Source organism: Eleginops maclovinus, chromosome 6 (genome assembly GCF_036324505.1).
Source record: "Eleginops maclovinus isolate JMC-PN-2008 ecotype Puerto Natales chromosome 6, JC_Emac_rtc_rv5, whole genome shotgun sequence".
NCBI classification, from domain to species: Eukaryota; Metazoa; Chordata; class Actinopteri; order Perciformes; family Eleginopidae; genus Eleginops; species Eleginops maclovinus.
In genome coordinates this window covers 676,902-695,859 of record NC_086354.1, presented here as the reverse complement: position 1 = coordinate 695,859, position 18,958 = coordinate 676,902, and the positions used below count along the sequence as shown (strand labels likewise).

General features: G+C 42.9%; 1 protein-coding gene across 2 annotated transcripts in view; it reads right to left on the bottom strand.

The window, feature by feature from the left end:
- Positions 1 to 1,050: 1,050 nt before the first annotated feature.
- The window catches only part of ca8 (carbonic anhydrase VIII), a 41,253-nt gene continuing 23,345 nt past the window's right edge, over positions 1,051 to 18,958 (bottom strand). For both annotated transcript variants that reach the window (XM_063886675.1, XM_063886676.1), the window contains exon 9: positions 1,051 to 1,528. The gene's annotated coding sequence lies outside the window, so the exon portion shown is untranslated. The remainder of the gene's footprint in view (positions 1,529 to 18,958) is intronic.

The window sequence follows — 18,958 nt, the reverse complement described above, 5'->3', positions numbered from 1 at the left end:
CCAGCCGCCACTGGTTATACGAGTGCCTTGTCAATAATTTGTTAAAATGGGATGAAATGCTAGACAGAGTCGCAGTGTTTTTGTTGTAACAGTTCACAAATTATGTCCTTTACTTTCATGTCATATATTAGAGTGTGTATGTAATTATTTATCGAGTACAGCACTTTTGTGCAACAGGCTAGACTACCATTCTCAAGCTAGGCTAAGAGCATGGTAAGGTTTCTCATGCAGTCTGCGGTTGTCTGCTTTTCCCCTTTAAAGATGTGCATGAGATCAACCTGGCTTGTGAAGTTGCTTGCTGTACTGATATTGGATATTTCACACAGGTATGTGAGCTACTCCATTATGTTTGTTTATGTACATTTGTGTATGGATGATTTTGGGGTTTTTTGGGGGGTTATACAGCATGAATGCTAATGTATGTTCCTGTTCATCTATATTTAATATAATTAATAAAATACAAAATATTGCAGCTGTGAGTGGATACATTCTAAAAATAATGTTTTATTTGTAACTATCAGAGATATATTTAGTTTTGGTTATTCAACCGATTGTGACAATTGTATTGACATTTTAAGATGATTTCATTTGTATTTTATTTTTATGTGGTATTTTATGTTGTTTTAGAAACAGAATTGTAATGATAGTCAGTCAGGCGTTGCGCTCCCAGAGGAGAGATGTGCATGAGATCAGCCTGGCTTGTGAAGTTGCTTGCTGTACTGATATTTGATGTTTCACACAGAGAATAAACTCCCCTGGCTGGCAAAGTGAGCAGTTGTCCACGTCTCCTTCTACCATTCAAACACAACGCAGAGTTCGGTAGCAGTCAGGCCAGACCTGCGAGACAAACGTGTTTTGTGACATTGGGCTATACAAATAAAGTTTGATTTGATTTATAGCATATAACAGCTAATTAGGCTCCATTGGAGGAATGACTTGGCAAAGAGCTCATAAAGTGTAAAAATGCTGGATGTATTACAGTGTTAAATGAGCTTTACTGGTCAAGTGCCCCCACATTACAGTAATTCAGTTAATGCTCAGATTCATCCAAAAGTTTGGTTGAGTTTATTTGATCATAAACATATTTCCCTTCATGCTGACTGAATTTGTTTTAGATTCAATTGATTCATAACAAAATATTAGCATGTTAGAAATACAATTTGTAAAATTTAACACACGATGTACGCAGCACAGTACAGACGTGTGTGAGTATGTAAATCTGTGTGTGTGTGTTCATGCCTCCTTTGTTTTGACTGCAGGGACAGCAGGGCTGGTTGTGAAGTCTCCTATCTTGTAATCAGGACACACACACGTACAGTAATATTGAAACAGTACACACACAACCACATGGAGGATGTTACACGCACATACAGACAATAGTTCTGCAGAAAAGGAAACACCCACACACACAAGCACTCAGTGAAGATGTGAGTCAGCAGTGTCTTAGTCCTCCTTCAGTATGACTCTGATCGTCTGTCTCTCTCCCAGTGTTTCTGTTCCTCTCTCCTCACCTTGTCACCCTTCTCTCCTGTAATGAGACAGAAAAATGCATCAGATCCAGAAAGAGAAAAGTTAAGCCAGATTTGTCCAGAATAAACGGGATCTGTAACTGCTTCCTGTTTCATGATATTATTGAGAGAAACAGCTGTTGAAGAGAATCATGTTGAGCTCCTCTGTACAGGTTGATCACATTTCCATTTTGCAGTGCCTCATATCATAACGTGTGTCCTCAGAATAAAAGGACTGGATGGATGGGTGGCCCTAAAAAAGGCTGGGATTAAAAATGTTTTCTTACTTGGCCAGGTGGTGCATGTTATAACTGGCTGCTAAAACATCTTAAACATTATACAGGGAAATCATTATTTAAATGACTTTAATCATTTAAGCACATAAGGTACATGGATTAAACAACCATTAGAATAGCTACATCCACTGTAGTTTCAGCTATTTTTATAGTTTCAGTAGTGTTGTCTATTGTAGTGGGAAGATAAGTGGGAAAGACATCTGAGTAGAATCAAATCCTCTTCAAAGATCTGAATTATCATCTCCACATGAGGAAGTGGGCTGAGTGTCTGAGGCGATGTCCGCTTTGTGAAAAACACTTCATCGCCACGACCAGCAGCGCGGCTTTATGCTACGGTGTCTCTTGTCCATCGGACAAAAATGTTTCAAATAAAATGAAATGAAATTAAAATAACACTTCAACAGTTGAATTTGAAATGTACACAGACAGAGGATGTAACCTACAGAATTATCAGTTCACTTGACATTTCCTGTAATGCCATGAGGTGTTTCTGGGGAATTATACTACGGGGACCGACCCATGCAGACACACTGCAGCGGCCCAAAACACTTACATTAGGACAAACGCACAGCAATTTCAAAAACAAGGTAAATGTAAAAATATGCAAATTAAGAAACATCTTTACCAACTTGAAGAAACATGAGCAGCGTTTTCTAAAAGCTGCATTAATGATTCGCTGCAAATACAAAACGAGGAAAGAAGATCAAACACAACGGAGACCAGGGGACACTACAAAGTGATGCACACAGCTGGGACCGGAGTGTTTGGTGACAACTGTCTGTTGGAAGCTAACCTCAAATGTTTTCTGGTCTTATTTTAACAATGTGATCACATGATTCCTTCAGATGTTACTGCAGATCTGCTGTAAGCTAGCTAGCTAACGTAGCTAACCGAGTCATTGAAGATATCCTGACAAACACTTCCCGTTATGAGACAGACTCTCTGCCAACAGAGACAGTTGTCCAGCTTTATGATCCTGAACGCCACCGAACACTCCAAAATCAAATCATGATCTGCTCATCGGTAAATTAGAATGCTATGGATTTAGTCCAACCGCCATCCTATTTATGAAGAGTTGTCTCACAAGTAGAACACAACAGGTTTATTACACTGACAGCTGGTCTCAATCTAAGGTCTTGGACTGCGGGGTCCCACAAGGGAGCTGCCTGGGACCACTCTTATACGCCATCTTCGCAAATGATTTACCATCAGTTTTGTGTAAAGCAACTGTACAAATGTATGCTGATGATTCCACATTGTGTTATGCTGCAATAACTTAGTGAACTGCGCTAGGGAACATTTTGTGTAAGCTTGTAACCTTTCGCTCAGGCCTGTGACCTCTTCAAAGGCGTGACCATGGGTCTCCTCACAGCTGCTTGTGTACTGCTTGTTTCAAGTTAGCCAGTTGTGTCCTTCCTCTCTGTCCTCCTCTGGCATAATTTTTCGGCCTTGCGGGTGCTGTTATCTTCTTTAAGGAGGGGCAGCCTGGGCTTCCGCAGCCTTGGTCCCACAGTGGGTACAAGCTCATGCTGACCTAAGATTGGTTTTATTGTTTAGGGACAGCTAGCTCCAGTTTATCTGGCCCACTATGCTCCAGTAAACACCTTGACCTAGATGACAGTTTAAGTTAGACGTATTGTCTGAGCTTGTTTAGTCTGCTGCTCTGAGAATGTTGATTACCCATTTGGAACTAGTTAAAACGTCTTCCTATCCCTGAGACATTCAGAATTGGTTTAGCAACCGCTGTAGCAACTTGTGTCTACCGCAAATGTCTTGTCAATTCTCCGGCCGCAACTCCAAATAAATCCAACAGTGTTTTTGCCATCAAGTTCCTGCTCTCCAGCGTCTCTCTGAGTTTCGTCTCCATTGCTTCAGAAGTTTCCACCACAAACTGGACAATGTTTAATCAGCTGAGTTAAATAAGGTTTTTGATTGGATAAAATGAAATAAGTTGGTACTGAACATCTCGAAAACCAAATCAATTATCTTGGGATCGAGTCATAAACTGTCATCTACACCAAAGATGAGTCTGAACCTCTGTGGGGAACCTATAGAACAGGTAGATAAAGTAAAATTACTGGGCACAATAATTGATAGTCAGCTGCACATTGATACCATAGTGAAAAAGATGGGTTGCAGTATCTCCATGGTGAGGAAATGTCTTTCTTATGTCCCTACACACATCGTGGGAAAGGTGGCTACATTTTTTATTTTAGGTCACCTGGATTATTGTGCATCAGTATAGTCCTCTGCATCTCAAGGTCAACTAAAGAAATTACAAACTGCCCAGAACCGAGCTGCCAGGTTCGTATTACATTGTCCCATAAGAACAAATACTATCAGTATGCACCGTCAACTCATGGTTAACGGTAGAGAACACTGTCTTTTCTTCTCAACTGGTTTTCTTATACATGTATAACCAAATTGTCAGATGTAGTCAGGTTCATTCTCATTTTACTAGGTCAGCTAATGATGGCCAGATGATGTTACCAATTTCAAAATTAAATGCGTTAAAGAGAACAGGTATTTATCGTGCCATCAATCATTGGAATAATTGCCCACTGAATATACATAAATTGAAAAGCAAAGTATCTTTCAAGTACCATCTGAGAATGCACTATTTAAATTTGTGAGTAGGGAATGGACATACAGTGGGGCAAAAAAGTATTTAGTCAGCCACCAATTGTGCAAGTTCTCCCATTTAAAAAGATGAGAGAGGCCTGTAATTTTTATCATAGGTATACCTCAACTATGAGAGACAGAATGAGAAAAAAAATCCAGGAAATCACATTGTAGGATTTTTAAAGAATTAATTTTCAAATGATTGTGGAAAATAAGTATTTGGTCAATAACAAAAGTTCATCTCAATACTTTATTATATACCCTTTGTTGGCAATGACAGAGGTCAAACGTTTTCTGTAAGTCTTCACAAGGTTTCCACACACTGTTGCTGGTATTTTGGCCCATTCCTCCATGCAGATCTCCTCTAAAGCAGTGATGTTTTGGGGCTGTCGCTGGGCAACACGGACTTTCAACTCCCTCCAAAGATTTTCTATGGGGTTGAGATCTGGAGACTGGCTAGGCCACTCCAGGACCTTGAAATGCTTCTTACGAAGCCACTCCTTCGTTGCCCTGGCAGTGTGTTTGGGATCATTGTCATGCTGAAAGACCCAGCCACGCTTCATCTTCAGTGCCCTTGCTGATGGAAGGAGGTTTTCACTCAAAATCTCACGATACATGGCCCCATTCATTCTTTCCTTTACACGGATCAGTCGTCCTGGTCCCTTTGCAGAGAAACAGCCCCAAAGCATGATGTTTCCACCCCCATGCTTCACAGTAGGTATGGTGTTCTTTGGATGCAACTCTGCATTCTTTCTCCTCCAAACACGACGACTTGAGTTTTTACCAAAAAGTTCTATTTTGGTTTCATCTGACCATATGACATTCTCCAGATCCTCTTCTGGATCATCCAAATGCCCTCTAGCAAACTTCAGACGGGCCTGGACATGTACTGGCTTAAGCAGGGGGACATGTCTGGAACTGCAGGATTTAAGTCCCTGGCGGCGTAGTGTGTTACTGATGGTAGCCTCTGTTACTTTGGTCCCAGCTCTCTGCAGGTCATTCACTAGGTCCCCCCGTGTGGTTCTGGCATTTTTGCTCACCGTTCTTGTGATCATTTTGACCCCACGGGGTGAGATCTTGCGTGGAGCCCCAGATCGAGGGAGATTAGCAGTGGTCTTGTATGTCTTCCATTTTCTAATATTGCTCCCACAGTTGATTTCTTCACACCAAGCTGCTTACCTATTGCAGATTCAGTTTTCCCAGCCTGGTGCAGGTCTACAATTTTGTCTCTGGTCTCCTTTGACAGCTCTTTGGTCTTGGCCATAGTGGAGTTTGGAGTATGACTGTTTGAGGTTGTGGACAGGTGTCTTTTATACTGATAACGAGTTCAAAAAGGTGCCATTAATACAGGTAACGAGTGGAGGACAGAGGAGCCTCTTAAAGAAGAAGTTACAGGTCTGTGAGAGCCAGAAATCTTGCTTGTTTGTAGGTGACCAAATACTTATTTTACCGAGGAATTTACCAATGAATTCATTAAAAATCCTACAATGTGATTTCTGGATTTTTTTTTCTCATTCTGTCTCTCATAGTTGAGGTATACCTGTGATGAAAATTACAGGCCTCTCATCTTTTTAAATGGGAGAACTTGCACAATTGGTGGCTGACTAAATACTTTTTTGCCCCACTGTACATACTGTATGAATGCAATAATTAATGTAATACCCATGAATGTAATAATTTCTGAATAATTTCTGATGTTGTTTATCATGATTTACTGCTTTTACATTATCATTGTTAAGTGAATTACGATTTGTATCTTGTGTATTGTTATGTTTTGTGTTTGGACCCCAGGAAGACTAGCTTGTCTAACTTTGGTTACAGCTAATGGGGATCCTTTTAAACAATACACTCCTGTCCCAGCTGTTTGCATCACTTTTTAGTGTCCCCTGGTCTCCGTTGTGTTTGGAGCTTCTTGAAAGGTTTTGTATTTGCAGCGTATGGTTTCTGTAGCTTTCGGCCACCGTAATATCCCATCAACAAGCAAACAACCACAAAATACCATTACATTTACTGTAGACATTAATTTCCCCTCAAGGATGAAGTAAAATATGCTTTTTATTTAGCTCCATCATCAGGTCAATATTTGAATTTGTCCAAAACTTTGGTTTATCATCCAATCTGCTCAAAATGAGTAAATGTTTAAGAGTATAGAAGCAAACGAGCATGTAGCATGCTATCGCACTTCACAAAGATGGTGAACATATTAAACATTATACCTGCTTAGCATCTACATTAGTTACAGTGGGGCAGAAAAGTATTTAGTCAGCCACCAATTGTGCAAGTTCTCCCATTTAAAAAGATGAGAGAGGCCTGTAATTTTTATCATAGGTATACCTCAACTATGAGAGACAGAATGAGAAAAATAAATCCAGGAAATCACATTGTAGGATTTTTAAAGAATTAATTGGTAAATTCCTCGGTAAAATAAGTATTTGGTCACCTACAAACAAGCAAGATTTCTGGCTCCCACAGACCTGTAACTTCTTCTTTAAGAGGCTCCTCTGTCCTCCACTCGTTACCTGTATTAATGGCACCTTTTTGAACTCGTTATCAGTATAAAAGACACCTGTCCACAACCTCAAACAGTCATACTCCAAACTCCACTATGGCCAAGACCAAAGAGCTGTCAAAGGAGACCAGAGACAACATTGTAGACCTGCACCAGGCTGGGAAAACTGAATCTGCAATAGGTAAGCAGCTTGGTGTGAAGAAATCAACTGTGGGAGCAATTATTGGAAAATGGAAGACATACAAGACCACTGCTAATCTCCCTCCATCTGGGGCTCCACGCAAGATCTCACCCCGTGGGGTCAAAATGATCACAAGAACGGTGAGCAAAAATCCCAGAACCACACGGGGGGACCTAGTGAATGACCTGCAGAGAGCTGGGACCAAAGTAACAGAGGCTACCATCAGTAACACACTACGCCGCCAGGGACTTAAATCCTGCAGTTCCAGACGTGTCCCCCTGCTTAAGCCAGTACATGTCCAGGCCCGTCTGAAGTTTACTAGAGGGCATTTGGATGATCCAGAAGAGGATTGGGAGAATGTCATATGGTCAGATGAAACCAAAATAGAACCTTTTGGTAAAAACTCAACTCTTGGTGTTTGGAGGAGAAAGAATGCAGAGTTGCATCCAAAGAACACCATACCTACTGTGAAGCATGGGGGTGGAAACATCATGCTTTGGGGCTGCTTTTCTGCAAAGGGACCAGGACGACTGATCCGTGTAAAGGAAAGAATGAATGGGGCCATGTATCGTGAGATTTTGAGTGAAAACCTCCTTCCATCAGCAAGGGCACTGAAGATGAAGCGTGGCTGGGTCTTTCAGCATGACAATGATCCCAAACACACCGCCAGGGCAACGAAGGAGTGGCTTCGTAAGAAGCATTTCAAGGTCCTGGAGTGGCCTAGCCAGTCTCCAGATCTCAACCCCATAGAAAATCTTTGGAGGGAGTTGAAAGTCCGTGTTGCCCAGCGACAGCCCCAAAACATCACTGCTTTAGAGGAGATCTGCATGGAGGAATGGGCCAAAATACCAGCAACAGTGTGTGAAAACCTTGTGAAGACTTACAGAAAACGTTTGACCTCTGTCATTGCCAACAAAGGGTATATAACAAAGGATTGAGATGAACTTTTGTTATTGACCAAATACTTATTTTCCACAATCATTTGAAAATAAATTCTTTAAAAATCCTACAATGTGATTTCCTGGATTTCTTTTTCTCATTCTGTCTCTCATAGTTGAGGTATACCTATGATAAAAATTACAGGCTCTCTCATCTTTTTAAATGGGAGAACTTGCCACAATTGGTGGCTGACTAACTACTTTTTTGCCCCACTGTAGCTCCCAGCCTAGCTGTGTCTGAGCAGGGACAACAAAGGCTGCAGGTTCTGTATTTCCACAACATGTGCTCTTTAAGCTGCTGAGGGTCTGCTGGACTGCAGCTGATCTATGCAGGCAACAGGTCGGTTTATAAATGTTATTTGAGGCAGTGTGAAACAACAGGAAAGAGGAAAATATGCACATTACATACCACTCTTTCTCAGGTGTAAAGTAACCAAGTACATTTACTCAAGAACTGTACTTTGTACAATTTGAAGGTACTTTACTTTAGTATTCAATTTGTGTTCTACTTTGAACTACTACTCCACTACAATTCAGAGGTAAATAGTGTACTTTTACTCCCCTACATGTATTTAATCCCTTTAGTTACAGATCTGGATTAATGATGGTAAATATAATCAGCCCTTAAATCAGACTTTAGTTCACCTGCAGTAAATCCAGCAGCTACCCTGCAGTATACAAAGCCATTCAAACTAGCTGCACCTTTACCAGCTCTGAGAACACTTTAATGATCAATCATTATAAAACATATCAGAGATATTATTCTGAAATGGACCAATCAAACAATGACTACTTTTACTGTCGCTACTTTAAGTACATTTAGATGAGAGTACTTTCTACTTTCACTGGAGGAACATTTAGAATGCAGGACTTTTACTGTGACAGAGTATTCCTACACTCTGGTACTTCTACTTTACTCAAGTACAAGATCTGAGTACTTCTACTTTTACTCAAGCACAAGATCTGAGTACTGGTACTTTTACTCAAGTACAAGATCTGAGTACTTCTACTTTTACTCAAGTACAATTTACTCAAGTACAACATCTGAGTACTTCTTCCACCTCTGCCCTTGCTCTTCTTTTATGCTAGTTTTGTGTCTGACCTTCAACCTGACTGATGGTGCTGGTAGGCATTTGCATAGTTTTCAAAGTACTAGAATACAATTCCTATGACATCATCATGCTGCTTCGATTGTCACGGATTCAATTCCTTCGTCAATGTTCCAAGTGACTGTGTGCTATTGCACCAACAAGTGGTTCTTCAGCATAATCATACATGAGCATCAAAGTTTGATGCTTCCATTAGTATGAAAAGGGAGCAGAACATACACACAAGCACACATATGGAATCCCCAAAGGCTTGTTCCTCTGCAAGATAATATCAATGACTATGTGGGGAACATTTGATGATATACTTCTTAGTGTGTACTATATAGAATTAAACATTATTTGGGAACAACACTTAGAGAATCTGGTTGGGTTCTTCTAACTGCGAGCATTTTGAGCCTCAGATAGCGAAGTGAAGTGACACACCCTCTTATGTCCACTGGGGAAAAAACAACCTTAAGCGATAAGAACATATCACAATGCCATATGGATCGGTCTCTCGAACTTTGATGTTCCCCTGATCACAGTTCCTGTGATAATGGTTCCACTCCCACGTACAAACTCCCTCTGGGCTAGGATTGTCTTTTGTTAATAAACTTTGTGGTAGCATTTCTTCTAACTTAATTACAATGTCTTCAACCAACTCCCACTAATTGGCCTAGTGCATCTGATACCTCTATCTCTCTCCTTATTCCATTGAGTTTTAAAAAGCGCGATGATCTTGGTATAATCCATCTGAACATTAGAAGCTTACTTAAGAACTTTGACTATCTAACTATTCTAGTTGAACAGACTACCTCTGATATACTTGTGTTGGGTGAAACCTGGCTTGGGAAGAATATAGATAACTCAGATGTGGCTCACCTTAATTATATTTTTTTAGAATAGATCGGTTAGGAAGGTGGAATTGAAATATATGTCAAATCTTGTCTCTCAGTGTCAATTTTAAATGCTGTTTCTCTTCCTAATTGCTTCGAATTTCTAGCTCTTAAGGTCAATCGTGGTCCGGACCCACTGACTGTGCTCGGAGTCTTACCGTCCTCCCTCAGCTGAATCACATGCTACTGAGTCCCTAGTGAATATGCTCTCTAAATGTTCTGCGGAAGAATTACTTATATTAGGTGACCTAAATCTGAATTGGCGTGGAGTGATGCTTCTGTGCAGTTTAAAAATCTCATGCGCAGTCTAAATTTATCACAACTGATTACAGAGCCAATTAGACCAAACCCTAAAGATTACTCCAAATCTACAACTCTTAGATCTAATTCTCACCAACAAGGCTGGCAAATATTCTACTAGCGGTGTCTTTGAGCTAGGAGTCAGCGATCACTGCCTGGCCCATTGCCTGGGTAAGCGATGTGCTGGTAAAAAAGGCCGCGTCTCAGGTGGCCTCCAAGAGGAACCTTAGAAAGTTTGATGCAGAGCGGTTTCTGGGGGATTTAAAAGATTGGGATTGGAGTTACAGTGGGGCAAAAAAGTATTTAGTCAGCCACCAATTGTGCAAGTTCTCCCATTTAAAAAGATGAGAGAGGCCTGTCATTTTTATCATAGGTATACCTCAACTATGAGAGACAGAATGAGAAAAGAAAATCCAGGAAATCACATTGTCTGATTTTTAATGAATTTATTTTCAAATTATTGTGGAAATAATACTTTGTTATATACCCTTTGTTGGCAATGACAGAGGTCAAACGTTTTCTGTAAGTCTTCACAAGGTTTTCACACACTGCTGCTGGTATTTTGGCCCATTCCTCCATGCAGATCTCCTCTAAAGCAGTGATGTTTTGGGGCTGTCGCTGGGCAACACAGACTTTCAACTCCCTCCAAAGATTTTCTATGGGGTTGAGATCTGGAGACTGGCTAGGCCACTCCAGGACCTTGAAATGCTTCTTACGAAGCCACTCCTTCGTTGCCCTGGCGGTGTGTTTGGGATCATTGTCATGCTGAAAGACCCAGCCACGCTTCATCTTCAGTGCCCTTGCTGATGGAAGGAGGTTTTCACTCAAAATCTCACGATACATGGCCCCATTCATTCTTTCCTTTACACGGTTCAGTCGTCCTGGTCCCTTTGCAGAAAAACAGCCCCAAAGCATGATGTTTCCACCCCCATGCTTCACAGTAGGTATGGTGTTCTTTGGATGCAACTCTGCATTCTTTCTCCTCCAAACACCAAGAGTTGAGTTTTTACCAAAAAGTTCTATTTTGGTTTCATCTGACCATATGACATTCTCCCAATCCTCTTCTGGATCATCCAAATGCCCTCTAGCAAACTTCAGACGGGCCTGGACATGTACTGGCTTAAGCAGGGGGACACGTCTGGAACTGCAGGATTTAAGTCCCTGGCGGCGTAGTGTGTTACTGACGGTAGCCTCTGTTACTTTGGTCCCAGCTCTCTGCAGGTCATTCACTAGGTCCCCCCGTGTGGTTCTGGGATTCTTGCTCACCGTTCTTGTGATCATTTTGACCCCACGGGGTGAGATCTTGCGTGGAGCCCCAGATCGAGGGAGATTAGCAGTGGTCTTGTATGTCTTCCATTTTCCAATAATTGCTCCCACAGTTGATTTCTTCACACCAGCTCTTTGGTCTTGGCCATAGTGGAGTTTGGAGTATGACTGTTTGAGGTTGTGGACAGGTGTCTTTTATACTGATAACGAGTTCAAAAAGGTGCCATTAATACAGGTAACGAGTGGAGGACAGAGGAGCCTCTTAAAGAAGAAGTTACAGGTCTGTGAGAGCCAGAAATCTTGCTTGTTTGTAGGTGACCAAATACTTATTTTACCGAGGAATTTACCAATTAATTCATTAAAAGTCCTACAATGTGATTTCCTGGATTTTTTTTTCTCATTCTGTCTCTCATAGTTGAAGTGTACCTATGATAAAAAATTACAGGCCTCTCTCATCTTTTTAAATGGGAGAACTTGCACAATTGGTGGCTAACTAAATACTTTTTTGCCCCACTGTATATGGGCCAGTGAGATGACGTTGAGGTTCCTCGGACTCCTTTGCAACTGCCTTTAATTACTTTGTAGGCAAGCACGCCCATATAAAAGGACCAGGATTAAAGATAGGGTAGTGCCATGGGTTACTCATGAGCTATCTACCCTTTTCAATAAAGGGAATAGTGCTTGGTCCTGTGCCAGACACATTGGTGACCCCCATCACTGGCTGTTCTTTAGACAACTCAGAAATAAATGCACTTCAGCTGTAAGGAAGGCTTTTGCGTGGTTTCAATGCGTGAAATCCCCACTTGGCAATTCGGAATTGTTGTCCATAATCAAAGGTGTCCCCCAAAGCTTTGTATTGGGTCCTGTACTTTTTAGCATATATATTAATGAGCTAGTCTCCTCTTTAACTGGCTGCCTCACCATCTGTATGCAGATGATACTATTCTCTACAGCAGATACCCCACAGGCTGCTAATGACAACTTGCAGCTTTCCTTTAACTTAATACAGGACAATCTTTCTGACCTTAGACTAGTCCTTAACACGTGAAAAACTAAATTCATGTTATTTTGAAGAGCTAGAAATATTGATTTTACAAAACTTCATATTTTAAATTGTGATGCTTCTCCTATAGACAGACTTACTGATTATAAATATCTCGGGCTGTGGCTTGATGAGAAGCTCTCATTTAAGACTCATATTAACTGCCTCGCCTCCAAGTTCCGACAGAAGGTGGGCTCTCTATACAGAAACCGGTATAGCATTCCTTTGCTTAATAGGAAGAGAGTTGTAGAGGCAGTATTTGTATCAGTATTTGACTATGGTGATGTAATCTATAGACATGCAGCTACATCTACACTGAAACAATTAGACTCTGTTTATCATTCTGCCCTTAGATTTGTCACCGGTGATAGTTATGATACACAAAACTGCGTTCTCTATAGTAAGGTTGGCTGGTCCTCTCTTTCTTTGAGGCACAGTTACCACTGGTACTTGTTTGTTTTTAAAGCCATTAGTGGTAAACTTCCTCCGTATATCTCCTCCCTATTACATTGGAATCTTGTTTCCTATCAAACCAGATCCAACAATTGGCTCACTCTTAGGGTTCCTTGCCCACATTCGGATCTTGGAAAAACTGCCTTTTTCTTTGATCCCCCTAGCACATGGAATGCTCTGCAACAAACTCTAAGGTTAGAGGTACTCCCATCTGCTACTGTTTTTAAACATTTGGTGTTTAATCTCTGCTCTTCAAATTGCAACTGTTTTTATTTATTTATTTTTTCTCCTCATGTCTTATCTGTCATTGCTGTTGTTGTGTGCATGACCCTTGATGTAAACTCCTCGTCATTGAAAATGAGTGAAACCTCAATGCCTTACGAGTATAAAATAAAGGTTTCAAATCGAATATGGGAGAAGCTGTATAAAACACAAGTGTGTCTGTTTGGCAACATTTTGGTTTTGGTGAAGAAGAAATGCATTAAGCAGAGGTTGTGACAGTTGGCCCTGCTGCTCATCTTTCTATGTAACTGTCATGCATTTCATCAAATTAAATCATACTGTGATGGGTAATAAACCACAGAGATGTAACAGTGAAACAGTGACAAAGAGAACATCTTTTACAAACATCTACAGCCCTCAGAGTCGCTGGTCTCTTCTAAAACTGGCTCAGTACACTAACCCTTAACAGAGGAAGCCTTTGCTCATCACAGCAGAGATGGAGAACTCAAGTCCTGGACTCGGACTCAAGTCGGACTCAAGTGCCAATTTTCAGGACTCGTGACTCGACTAGGTCTCGTGCACTGATGGACTCGGAATCAAACTCTGACACCTGAATTCTCGCATACGAGGACTCAGACTCGTACTCGGGCTCGCACATTGACAACCGTACTTGGACTCGGACTCGAAAAAGTTTTGTCTCAAGTCTGGATGTACTCAGCCCTAGGCTTGTAAAGCTGCAAGGCGAGTTCCCGTACCGCGCGCCCCCCACATTGTGCTTTGACAGAAAGAGCAGGCAAAATGCTCTTCTGTGAAAGGACGATGGAGGACATTTCATGACCTAAAGTTCAGTTACATTCTTTACTATCGGTATCTTGGCTTACGGCAAGGTCTGACATGGTTCGTTGCCAGCCGGATACCAGCTGTCCAGACTATTATTTATCAAGAAAAGATGAACGGGACGTTCAGGTGCCGTTGGAAACATCCCTTGTTGCTGGTTCTCCACAGTTAACAATGAACAGACACTGTAATTCACAAAACTAAACTGGACACTTCTCTTTCTAACTACTTTGTCTCTCCCATTTCTCTCTCTTCTCTTATATGCAAGTAAACCTGAAATGCTGACAGTGTTTGTTGTAGAGCATTTCTATTCATGAAGCAGGTCTTTGAAGGCAGTCTTGGAACTCTCGACCCAACCGTAATAATTATTATAATTATATTATAAGCCTTATATTTGTATATCACCTTTTATACAACAATTGCACCAAAGGGCATGTAGCAGTTGTATAGACAGAATAAAAGCAATGCAAAAAATAAGAGTATAAAAGCAATGTAGACCATAACAAATATTGATTGATAAAAACCAAACCAACAGCTAGATTTAAACAAATATATCCACACTCAGACTTGGGTGACTTGGACTCGAGCACAGGTAATGATGACTATGACTCGGACTTGACTCATACTCTTCCTAGGTGACTCGGACTCGGACTCGGACTTGGACTCGAAAAGTGGGGACTCGAGAGTGACTCGGACTCGAGAAATGGTGACTTGACTACAACACCATCACAGATAGTCATGTTTAAAAACACTCAGTTAAAGATTGAAGCCTTTCCGAGAACCAGCACCTTATCGTGGTGGAGAGGTTTGTGTGCCCCGAGGAACCTGGGGGCTGTGTTGTCTGGAACCTTGTGTTCCTGGTAGGGTCTCCCATGGCAAATCGGTCTCAGGTAAGGGGCCAGACTAAGATTGGTTCAAAAGACCTCATGAAAAACACAATTGGCTGGTGGCTGGGCTTGCCACGGAGCCCGGCCGGGCACAGCCCGAAAAAGCAACGTGGGCAACACCTCCGCTTCCCCGTCCCGCAGGCCCTCCACCTACGGGAAACAGCGATGAGGTCGGGTGCACTGCCAGAAGGGTGGCAGTGAAAGCAGAGGGTCTCGACGAGCAAGACCCGAACGGCGGAAGCTGGCTTTGGGGACATCACCTCTCTGGGGGGGAAGGAGCCGGAGCTCGTGCCGGAGCGTTACCAGTTGGATCTGGTGGGGCTCACCTCTACGCACAGCGTCGGCTCTGGAACCTTACTTCTTGATAGGGGTTGGACTCTATTCTTCTCCGGAGTTGCCCAAGGTGTGAGGCGCCGAGAGGGTGTGGGGATACTCACAAGCCCCCGGTTGGGTGCTGCTTTGTTGGAGTTTACCCCAGTGGACGAGAGGGTCGCCTCCCTATGCCTGCGGGTTATGGGGGGGAAAACTCTGACTGTTGTGTGTGCTTATGCACCAAACAGCAGTTCAGAGTATTCAGCCTTCTTGGAGACCCTTAAAAGAGTCCTGTATGGGGCTCCCAAAGGGGACTCGTTAGTCTTGCTGGGAGACTTCAACGCACACGTTGGCAATGATGGAGACACTTGGAGGGGCGATTGGGAGAAACAGCCCCCCCGATCTGAACCGGAGTGGTGGTTTGTTACTGGACTTCTTTGCTAGTCATGGATTGGCCATAACAAACACCATGTTCGAACATAAGGATGCTCATAAGTGTACGTGGTACCAGAGCACCCTAGGCAGAAGGTCCATGATCGATTTTGTTATCGTATCATCGGACCTGAGGCCGCATGTTTTGGACACTCGGGTGAAGAGAGGGGCGGAGTTGTCAACTGATCACCATCTGGTGGTGAGTTGGGTCGAGTGGCAGGGGAAGCCTCTGGACAGACCTGGTAAGCCCAAACGTGTAGTGCGGGTGAACTGGGAACGTCTGGAGGAGTCCCAAGTCCAGGAGGCCTTCAACTCACACCTCCGGCGGAGCTTTTCAGGCATCCCTGTGGAGGCTGGGGACATTGAACCTGAGTGGGCGGTGTTCAAAGCATCCATTGCGGAAGTTGCGGCGGGGAGCTGTGGTCTCAAGGTCTTAGGTGCCTCAAGGGGCGGTAACCCTCGAACCGTCCGACTGAAGAAGGAGGCCTTTCGGGATATGTTGTCCCTAGGTACTCCTGACGTAATTGCAAGATATCGACAGGCCCGAAGGGCAGCAGCCGTGGCCGAGGCAAAGCATTGGGTGTAGGAGAAGTTCGGAGAAGCCATGGAGAAGGACTTTCGGTTGGCACCAAAGTTGTTCTGGAAAACCGTCCGACACCTCAGGAGGGGGAAGCAGGGAACCATACAAGCTGTGTACAGTAAGGATGGGACGCTGTTGACCTCAACTGATAGGGTGTTAGGGCGGTGGAAGGAACACTTTGAGGAACTCCTGAACACGACAACTCTGCCCTCTATGTTAGAGGCGGAGCTGGAGTATGAAGGGGGTTCAAGTCCAATCTCATGGGGGGAAGTCACTGAGGTAGTTAAACAGCTCCACAGTGGCAAAGCCCCAGGGGTGGATGAGATCCGCCCAGAAATGCTGAAGGCTCTGGGTGTTGAGGGACTGTCATGGTTGACACGTCTCATCAACATTGCGTGGAAGTCGGAAACAGTACCGAAGGAGTGGCAGACCGGGGTGGTGGTCCCCCTTTTTAAAAAGGGGGATCAGAGGGTGTGTGCCAATTACAGAGGCATCACATTACTCAGCCTCCCCGAGAAAGTTTACTCTAAGGTGCTGAAAAGGAGGGTCCTGCCGATTGTCGAACCTCAGATTGAGGAGGAACAATGTGGATTTCGTCCTGGTCGTGGAACAACGGACCAGCTTTTTACTCTCGCAAGGATCCTGGAGGGGGCCTGGGAGTACGCTCATCTAGTCTACATGTGCTTTGTGGATTTGGAGAAAGCGTATGACCGGGTTCCCAGGGAGATACTGTGGGAGGTGCTGCGGGAGTATGGGGTGAGGGGGTCTCTACTCTGGGCCATCCAATCTCTGTACTCCCAAAGCGAGAGCTGTGTCCGGGTCCTCGGTAGCACGTTGGACCGATTTCTGGTGAGGGTTGGCCTCCGCCAGGGCTGCGCTTTGTCACCAATCCTGTTTGTGATATTCATGGACAGGATTTCGAGGCGTAGTCGCAGGGAAGGGGCTCTGCAGTTTGGTGGGCTAAGGATTGCACCACTGCTTTTTGCAGATGATGTGGTCCTAATGGCTTCATCGGTCTGTGACCTTCAGCACTCACTGGATCGGTTCACGGCCGCGTGTGAAGCGGCTGGGATGAAGATCAGCACCTCCAAATCTGAGGCCATGGTTCTCAGCAGGAAACCGCCCTCCCTAGGGAGGTGTTCCAGGCACGTCCAGCTGGGAAGAGACCTGGGTAGACTTAAGACCAGGTGGAGGGATTATATCTCTTCACTGGCCTGGGAGCGTCTTGGAATCCCCCAGTCAGAGCTGGTTGATGTGGCCAGGGAAAGAGAAGTTTGGGGCTCTCTGCTGGAGCTGTTACCTCCGCGAGCCTGACGGAAAAGCGGGAGAAGATGGATGGATGGAAGATTGAAGTACTGACTTAACATCTTTACTCAAGTCAAGAGTCAAGCCACTCACTGGACCTCACTTTATAGAACATTACAGAACTTCTATTTCAAATTTTAAAGTTGTCATTGTCATACAAACATCTATCAAACTGAAACATTGACTTTGATTAAATGTATTATGTCAAGAGACTTCACATAGCTGTATTAGGCTAGTTGAAAGCAATGATCTTAAGTCAAAGCTAATATTTGTTATTTAAACTTAATATTATTGCTTTTAACTAACCTAATACAGATATGTGAAATCTGTTGACCTAATACATTTAATTAAAATCAAAGTTTCGGTTTTTTTCAGTGAACTTAATCACAGTTTCACAGTATTAGTACATCTCTACTTCCTAAAAACTTCAAAAACATAAGAAACTAAAAAAGTCTTGTGTGTCGTTCTCTCCTCCTCTCCTCTGGGCTCTACACGTTCCGCTGCAGTGCTGCTGAGCAGAATCTAGATCCTTCCATACACTACACACTGTTTATAGGCTTGTCCCTGATTTGTCACTGAACTGGGTCAGTTCTTCCAGGGCTTGACCCACTGCAGTCTCACATACCTGAGGGACAGCTTCCAATAAAAGCCTGTCCCCTGTGAGGAAACGTGCTGAGAGTACAGAGGAGAGTTTGGTGATAAGTTCATCCTCACCTTATTTTACTCATCACCTGCAGTTTGTGTCAGGTCTATACGATGTGGAAGAAGTACTTATAAGATCTTGTATTTCAAGTACCCAAATGTAGGAAAACTCTGTTACAGTAAAAGTCCTGCATTCAAAATGTTACTCAGTAAGAGTATCAGCAAGATATACTTAATGTACCAACTAAAAAAGAGCATTAATGCTACATTTTCTCTATGTCCTCAGGATGTGTCATGTGATTTCTGAAGAAAATAATGACCACTGCTTTTTAAGATCCATGTATACATATTTAGGTTGCCAGAGGTGGAAGGTAACTAAGTACATTTACTCAAGTACTGTACTTTTACTTTAACTTTACTTGAGTATATATATATATAGGGTTTCCATTAGCCGGTAATTACTGGTTTTTAGCTGGTAAAATGTAATTAAAAAACGGTAAATTCAAAACCTGCCAGTCAAAATGTCCGGTAATAATGCTCATACAACACTCTCTCTGTATGTCAGAGTTCCTGAGAACTGTGGCATCGTGAACACTTCCAGGCCATCTGACATTAATGTTTGTTAAACTATTGAGAGGAAAA